Consider the following 9734-nt stretch of genomic DNA (forward strand, 5'->3'; position numbering starts at 1 on the left):
CAAAAAAATCAAAATAAATGATAGCTAGGGGATTTAAAAAAACCACTCGACTGTACAACAAATGTGCCTTGACAAACCAAGATAGTCAAGCTATCTCTAGATATGAGATTGCAATACGATGCATGGGTCGGATGATGAGATGCAATGATGTTGTGTCGCACATGATTGAACATGCATGCATTGGGTGTGGTCAAATAATTTTTAGTTCCACATTATTGATTGTCTAGCACCTTAGACAACTCGACCAAACTGTCCTTACGAATGTGTTTGGACAAATCAAGATAGTCGAGCTATCTCGAGACATGAGATTACAATACGATGCATGGGTTGTGCTGTTAGGAACCGAGATGACGACGAGATGCAACAATGTTGTGTCGCACATGATTGAACATGCACGCATAGACGGCGTGTGTGGTCAAACAAGTTTTAATTCCACATTATGGATGTTTGAATGCTGAAGAAAAACTCTGCCTAAGGTATAACAAAGCATAAAGTCGAGTGAAAAATTTGAATGGAGATTGAGTACTCCTTTAGATTTGTCGTGAGCGTGACAAGATCACGAGACACTAGTCGGAGTTGGGTTAGAATCTCTTCATAATAGACGAGTTTTAAAACCACGAGGTTAATAGTGATACATAAAAAGTCAAAACAAGTAGGGCTTGAGGCTTTACAAAAAAATGAAAATAAATGATAGCTAGGGGATTTAAAAAAAACCACTCGACTGTACAACAGATGTGCCTTGACAAACCAAGATAGTCAACCTATCTCTAGACATGAGATTGCAATACGATGCATGGGTCGGATGATGAGATGCAATGATGTTGTGTCGCACATGATTGAACATGCATGCATTGGGTGTGGTCAAATAATTTTTAGTTCCACATTATTGATTGTCTAGCAACTTAGACAACTCGACCAAACTGTCCTTACGAATGTGTTTGGACAAATCAAGATAGTCGAGCTATCTCGAGACATGAGATTACAATACGATGCATGGGTTATGCTGTTAGGAACCGAGATGACGACGAGATGCAACAATGTTGTGTCGCACATGATTGAACATGCACGCATAGACGGCGTGTGTGGTCAAACAAGTTTTAATTCCACATTATGGATGTTTGAATGCTGAAGAAAAACTCTGCCTAAGGTATAACAAAGCATAAAGTCGAGTGAAAAATTTGAATGGAGATTGAGTACTCCTTTAGATTTGTCGTGAGCGTGACAAGATCACGAGACACTAGTCGGAGTTGGGTTAGAATCTCTTCATAATAGACGAGTTTTAAAACCACGAGGTTAATAGTAATACATAAAAAGTCAAAACAAGTAGGGCTTGAGGCTTTACAAAAAAATGAAAATAAATGATAGCTAGGGGATTTAAAAAAACCACTCGACTGTACAACAAATGTGCCTTGACAAACCAAGATAGTCAAGCTATCTCTAGATATGAGATTGCAATACGATGCATGGGTCGGATGATGAGATGCAATGATGTTGTGTCGCACATGATTGAACATGCATGCATTGGGTGTGGTCAAATAATTTTTAGTTCCACATTATTGATTGTCTAGCAACTTAGACAACTCGACCAAACTGTCCTGACGAATGTGTTTGGACAAATCAAGATAGTCGAGCTATCTCGAGACATGAGATTACAATACGATGCATGGGTTATGCTGTTAGGAACCGAGATGACGACGAGATGCAACAATGTTGTGTCGCACATGATTGAACATGCACGCATAGACGGCGTGTGTGGTCAAACAAGTTTTAATTCCACATTATGGATGTTTGAATGCTGAAGAAAAACTCTGCCTAAGGTATAACAAAGCATAAAGTAATTTGAATGGAAATTGAGTACTCCTTTAGATTTGTCGTGAGCGTGACAAGATCACGAGACACTGATCGAAGTTGGGTTAGAATCTCTTCATAATAGACGAGTTTAAAAACCACGAGGTTAATAGTGATACATAAAAAGTCAAAACAAGTAGGGCATCACTTGTTGCTTTACAAAAAAATGAAAATAAATGATAGCTAGGGGATTTAAAAAAACCACTCGACTGTACATGAGATTGCAATACGATGCATGGGTCAGATGATGAGATGCAATGATGTTGTGTCGCACATGATTGAACATGCATGCATTGGGTGTGGTCAAATAATTTTTAGTTCCACATTATTGATATTTCAAACCCTAAGGTACAACAAAGGGTGAAAAATGTGAATGGGGATTGAGTACTTCTTAATCACGAGGCCTCACATTTAAAAAGTGTATGATCATGACAGCTATGGGATTTGAACCCACGCCTTTTCAAACCAGAGCCTAAATCTGGCGCCTTAGACCACTCGGCCAAACTGTCTCAACAAATGTGTCCAGAAAAACCAAGTTGATTGAGTATCTCAAGACATGAGATTGCGTCATGATACATGGATCGTGTTGTTGGGAACCGAGATAACGATGAGATGCAACATTGTTGTGTCGCACATGATAGAATATGCACGCATAGGCGGGGTGTGTGGTCAAACAAGTTTTGATTCCACATAAGTGATGTTTGAACGTTGAAGGCAAACCTTGCCTATGGTATAACAAAGCCACAAAGCCGAGGTGAAAAATGTGAATGGAGATTGTGTACCCCATAAGGTTTTTGGCGAGTGTGTCAAGATCACGAATCCGCACATTTGAAGAAGTATGACCGTTACACGATGCACTGGTCAAAGTAGGGCGAAACTCTCAAGACGTGTTTTAAAACCATGAGTTGGACAGCACCCATAGAGTATTTAAAAGAGTTTGGTGAAGTTCCTAATTTAAAAGAGTTGATGAATATCATTGAATTTAAGCCATGTTTCGATTCTGGAAACTGTGGGTTATGGGACAAACTATAGACCCACTATGCCACTCCTGGTATCAGAGCCAGGTTTCGATCCAGATTTACCTCTATGAACATAGTAAATCTTTTTGGAGAAGATCTAAGAGTTGTGGGGGAGATATTTGAATGCTTAACTTGTAAAATATACTGAAAATGAGTACTATGAAGTGAGTATCTAATGAGATGTTAAGGTTCTCCATGTGAACATCAAACATGAGGGCAGAAAGGATATGACGATCCTTTAACAAAAAGTAAATAGTTTTGATATGTCTTTCGAACAATGGTCATTTACAAGATCTGCCACAAAGGAAAAACACTGAATTTCTCAACTCAATGTCTAGGCTACTAGCAGTTTTAGCCCAGACATCTTCGGTAGGTGATTTTTAAAAGATTCTTCAAGAGGCCGCCTCAATAGGTTTAGCGTCTTCTCCTTCCATCATTGAAGAAGAAGACACAATATATGTCCTTAATGATCGTTCTTAGATTCACATCCTCAAGGTTTTTAACAACAAACGCCACCGACCACAATTGTCATTTGAAAATGATGATTCCTTTGACACGGTGAGTCATTTGAAAATTTTATATTCCATCATCAAGTTTTTAGCATGATTATTAGATTATGACATGTTTAACAAGATTTGGGTGAGGATTGTGATATGGTTGCAATGGCACATTACCCTTGTCCCATAAAATGTGGCCCTTATTTGCATATTTTTCCAAGTCAAGATTTATGCCTGAGCTAATGATTGATCTTAATCTTAAAATAGATAACATTTTCTATGCTTGATGAAAGAAACAAGAAAGTAAGAGATGGCATAGGTGTGCCAATATTGCTCCCCAACCTATGTGTCGAAGGTTGGATCATGCACCCATTATCAAGAAAGTATGTCGTAAATGGTTTAGCATGTACACGGGAGAGTCTGATGCTCAAGAGAATCCAGATGGTTTCAAATGTCCTAATGAGATGATTGACCCATGGGTCAGTTCCCAACGTATGTGTTTGAGCAAACTAAGATGGTCATGCATCATATCATGATGCATGGATCCTATTGTTGGGAACTGATATGACAATGAGAAGCAACGTTGTTGTGTTGCGCACGATTGAACATGCATGCGCAGGCGACGTGTGTGGTCAAACAAAATTGAATTCCACAAAAGTGATGTTTGGTTGCCGAAGGTTTGTAAGACCAGGCATGAGAATCCTAGAGATACACGAATCTAAGTCTAAGCCACCAGGTTCCACCCTAGAAAAAATAAGAGGTCACCACGGTAACTGTAGGTAGCCCGCTAGAGTTTAGTAGTGTAGATAGTGTCATCAGAACCTCCACTTCCCTCTCTCCTCCGATATCGTACCGTCGAGACAGAGCTCCGGTACGGTGATCATTGAGCTTAGCAGATCCGGATAGGGAAGTGTGACAGGTGCCCAGACCTAGTGGTGATAGTTAATGGGTCTTCTGAACAGGACTTCTGGGTCGTAGAAACCCGTCCCTGAGCGGGGGACGTGGAGCCACATAGGATGACTCAGTAGCTGACCGGCACACAGGGGGTCGCACCCCGTTTAGTGGATGTATGGTCCCGTGTGAGGGTCGTCAGTTAACCTCCATGGATGATGTTCAGAGAGAGTCACGTTTTTAGATCCAGCCATACAATCCCCTCAGATTTATTTATGAGGTCGTGCCTCACCTTAAAACACTGATCATTTCATTGCTTAAGATGGGCAAGCCTCCTAAGATACAGAAAAGAGAGTTGCAGCTTAGATCACTCTCCTTAGAAACCCGAGAAAGACCGTGGTTACCCACCAAGATAAGGATGTGAAAAGAGCCTACAAGTAGGCTGCTTACTGAATATTTTTATACTCGTTCCTTTCTACTCTTTTTTGTTTTTTCAGGTGAGTGATGCCATGGATCGAGGTGGGAATGCATGCTGAATCTTAATGCCACAGAGGAGTTTTCCGGGGCGTCTAAGAGTCTGTGGATAATTTTATTTAGATCTGTCATGCATTGTTTTGTAAACCGTTTACATACTTTTCATACTTGAACACCTTGTTTTAGATTTCAAACCTTTTACATAATTGCTAAACTTTTTTTTTTTGTAATCTCGTCTTCCCTATTTGTTTTTACACGATTTCATTGCATAGTCTGTTGGTCCAGCTCTTGATTTCGAGATTCAAATTTTGGGCTGTGACAGGGTTTTTGGGTAACATTCAAATGGATGTTGGTGATTTTGACTACTTAAACAAAACTAAATCAGAGTGCCACTGCTGTCGAAAAATAGAAAATAATGGGAAAATCAACTCTAATGAGGAAGGTTTGGTTAAGAGAGATTAAATAGATAAGTTGTTGAGTTTTGTGGTAGATTTCAGTTCCTTTTAATAGAGTCTCAAGCCCACTTCCGAGGGTCATGAATGATGATTATTTCCATAATCGTTGTAATTTCTATTAACAAGGCTCTAGGAGAAGAATTATTCATAACTCTTCTATTACCCTTCAAGTCTTAGAGTATTAAAGAGGATTTCATTGCTCCCTCCCTTCTCCCTGATGGTGTTAATATAACACATGCGGAAGCAATTTGGATCTTAGGCACTTTTCGAACATCAATTATAGTAAATAACTAGCATGTTCATAAGTATTAAAACTTAATGAGTTTGAATACTAACCTTTTGTATATATGAAGAGAGTGTTTGTAAGAGGTTTCTCTAAAGGTTTTTCACCAAGGAAGCCCTCCCATGTACCATGACCACTCTATTTATAGAGTTATGTTTGCAAGTTCATGCAAATTTGAGATCACAAAATTTTGACACTTAAAATTTCACTCATATGTTTGGGATTATGTGGAAAGCATGCAAGTTTGAGTTCACCAAATTTTGACACTCAAAATTCCACTAAAATTTGTGGGGTTTATTTAGCAAGCATGCAAGTTTGGTTAAACCAAATTTTGACACCTCAAAATTCCACTAACATGGATTTTTCCATTAAATGAAGTCAACATTTTGACTTTCTTCATTTTAATTCAACAATTAATTTGAATAATGAATTTCAAATTAAAGTAACATTAAATGATTAATTAAACTATTTAATTAATATTTAATATTAATTCAAATGCCAATCCCAATCAATTCCGACACATAATTGATTAAGATATTTAAATCTTATTTAAATATCTTAGATTCTCTCTTTTTGTTTAATTCGTAAATAAAACAAAAATGCGGTTAAATATATCGTATATATGTAGCGCATATTCCCTAATTTGAATTCGAACACTTCGAACTCACTCGTCACACTGTTCTATGGTTTAGTCCGATATGAGCTAGCAGAGGCACCTAATGGACCTATAGATCATGGGCTCCAACGATCCAAGATTAACCGGCTAAACTCATTAACCTTGTTAACCAACATTCGTTAACTACTAGGACACTCCACTATAGCCTAGTAGTTGCACTCCCCTCACTATAGATATATTTCTGTCCATTTGATCTAACCATGATTAGTAAGTCGATCCTTCACAGGTTGTTCGTAACTAGCGCTGGGTCAATTTACCATTTTACCCCTGAAGTTACTTCTTGTTCCTTATGTCCCACTAATCCTCTTATGAACAATTGGTTTGTGGTCCAACTAGTAAACCGAATCCCTCTCAGGCCAATGAGAGGGTGGGGCCCCTTGTTCAAGACCTGGAGTCAGTGCTTAAGGGAACTACCTCTCTTCTATCCCTAAAAGTGGGTAGGAGCGAATTCCATCTTGCACCCACGTCCCCAGCTATTCACCCAGTCTTACCCCTGAAATGGGAGGCCTATTGAGTCGGCAAACTCGAGCCACTCTCACCCATGCAAATCTAAGGATAATTCCGAATAAACAGGAGTTCATGGTTAGATCAGGATTAAGATCGAGTTACCTAGGTCATCGAATGAAAAGAAAAACAATATCAACAGTAAACGACATTATAAAGTGAGAGTGGTTTTCTTCATTGTCCGATCTTATGCAATACTCATTGCATAGGACGCCCCACTCACATGTCTCCACATGTACAATTTAGTGATCACATTGTTTATATCATATAGAAAAGTGGGCCGCATCCATAGTGTCCCCAAAATAAGGTACTCAGCCTTATCCTTATACTATAGATCATTTTGACTATATACTTGAACTTGATCCACTCTTATGTCTCTACATATAGTTCAAGTAATCATACTATAGCCAGAGTATTCTTAGTTCATTGGATTTAGATTAATGATCGTAAAGTTCACTTTATTCAGTAACAGTCTTTACTGAATAAACAACAATAATAACTTTATTGAAAATAGAATATGTTTTTGTTTACAAACTATGAGTTTTAGGACATAAAACCCAACAAACTTCCACTTGGACTAATACTAATGTCTTTTCTCCCACTTGCCCTAGATTACATAACTCGTAGTCCTAGACTCACTAGGTGCCCTTCAAACACTTTAGCCGTGAGGGGCTTTATAAATGGATTAGCAATGTTGTGTTCTGAAGCTATCTGTGTGACGATCACATCTCCTCGTTGCACAATCTCCCTTATGAGATGATATTTGTGCTCAATATGTTTTCCTCGCTTATGGCTTCTTGGTTCTTTTGAATTTGCAACTGCTCCACTGTTATCACAATAAAGAGTGACGGGAAGATGCATATTTGGAACGACTTTCAAATCAGTTAAGAACTTCCTAAGCCATACAGATTCTTTCGCTGGTTCACAAGCAGCAACATACTCAGCCTCCATGGTGGAATCAGCAATGCAACCTTGCTTTATGCTTCTCCATATTATTGCTCTCCGTTCAGAGTGAAGACAGATCCTGATGTCGATTTCCTCGAAACTACATCGATTTGAAAATCTGAGTCAGTGTACCCTATAAGGATCAGATCCTTAGCACCGTACATTAGCATATAGTTCTTCGTTCTCTTAAGATACTTGAGGATATTCTTAACGGTCGTCCAATGAGCACGTTCTGGATTAGACTGATATTTGCTGACAATTCCCACAGCATAGCATATGTCGGGTCGGGTACATAGCATGGCATACACAGACTACCGACTGCTAATGCATAAGGAATGTCTCATATCCTCAACTTCTTGAGGTGTCTTAAGACTTTGTTCCTTCGAAAAATGAACCCCATGCCTGAAAGGTAATAATCCTTTCTTAGAGTCCTGCATCTTATATCGAATTAACATTTTGTCGATGTACGATGCCTGAGACAATGCTAGTGTTTTGTTCTTGCGATTCCGAACAATTTGGATTCCAAGAACAAACTGAGCCTCTCCCAAATCTTTCATTTGGAATTGTGTCGCTAGCCAATGCTTAATGTCAGTCAGAAATCCCACATAATTCCCAATGAGTAGAATATCGTCAACGTACAACACCAGAAAAACTACTGTAGAGTTGACTATCCTTTTATAAACACAAGGTTCGTCAACATTCTGTTTAAAGCCATAAGATTTGATCGCAGTATCAAACTTTATATTCCAGGATTGAGATGCTTGCTTCAACCCATAAATGGATCTTTTAAGCTTGCAAACCCTTTGCTTGTGATCCTATTCAATGAACCCCTCTGGTTGAGCCATATAGATACTCTCTTCAAGATTGCCGTTTAGAAAGGTTGTCTTAACATCCATTTGCCAAATTTCATAATCATAAAATGTGGCAATAGACAAGAGTATTCTTATCGATTTAAGCATATCAACAGGAGAGAAGGTTTCTTCATAGTCCACCCCCTCTCTTTGGGTATAACCCTTTACTACAAGTCGAGCTTTAAAGGTCTGTACCTTACCGGTTTGGTCTCATTTCCTCTTATAGATCCATTTGCAACCAATAGGTTTTACCCCATCTGGTTGATCTACAAGTTCCCAGACTGAATTGAAGTACATTGACTCCATTTCAAGATTCATGGCTTTGATCCACTGATCTCTATCTTCATCATTCATTGCCTGTTTATAAGTCAATGGATCCTGAATGCCATCATCAGATATGATGACTTGGGTTTCTGCGAAACCCAAGTAACGATCGGGTTGAGTTATAACCCTCCCACTACGTCGAGGCATTCTCAACTCTTGAGAAGGATGTGATTGACCAGAAGTGTCAGGTCCATCAACAACTCTTGTTGAAGGACCAACTTGATCAACAACTCTTATTGTTTTATCAATAGCTTCTTTAGAAATCTCACTTAATACTTGTTTACGGCGAGGTTGATGATTTCTTACATGGTCTTTCTCTAAGAATGTAGCATTTGTTGATACAAACACTCTATTTTCTTGAGGGTCATAAAACAAACCACCTTTCGTCTCTTTGGGGTATCCTAAGAATAGACATAATTTTGAACATCGTTCTAATTTCTTGGGGTTTTGCAACAACACATGTGCTGGACATCCTCAAATTTTGAAGTGACGTAAACTACCTTTACGCCCTTTCCATAACTCATAAAGTGTTTCTGAAACACTCTTAGTAGGAACCTTGTTTAAAATATATGTAGCAGTCTCCACTGCATATCCCCAAAACGGATCGGGTAATTGAGCAAAACTCATCATAGACCAAAGCATGTCTAACAGAGTTCTATTTCTCCTTTCAGATACACCATTTTGTTGAGGCATACCAGGGGCCGAGAGTTGAGATTTATTCCATGTTCTATCATATAGTCCCTAAATCTTAAGTCCATGTACTCTCCTCCTCGATCTGATCGAAGTGTCTTAATAGTTTTACCTAATAGATTCTCAACCTCAGTCTTATACTCTCTGAATTTTTCAAGAGCTTCGAACTTGTGACGCATTAGGTAAAGATAGTCATACCTTGAATAATCATCAATAAAACTGATGAAATATTCAATCATACCTTGAATAATCATCAATAAAACTGATGAAATATTCA

General features: G+C 38.6%; 1 non-coding gene across 1 annotated transcript; it reads right to left on the reverse strand.

Annotated features, from left to right (window-relative positions):
• Nucleotides 1-2277: 2277 nt before the first annotated feature.
• On the reverse strand, nt 2278-2357 carry TRNAL-UAG. The gene has a single exon. It is a non-coding gene; the product is annotated as a tRNA-Leu (tRNA).
• Between the last annotated feature and the right edge of the window lie 7377 nt (nt 2358-9734).

Source organism: Cucurbita moschata, unplaced genomic scaffold (genome assembly GCF_002738365.1).
Source record: "Cucurbita moschata cultivar Rifu unplaced genomic scaffold, Cmos_1.0 Cmo_Scf00070, whole genome shotgun sequence".
NCBI classification, from domain to species: Eukaryota; Viridiplantae; Streptophyta; class Magnoliopsida; order Cucurbitales; family Cucurbitaceae; genus Cucurbita; species Cucurbita moschata.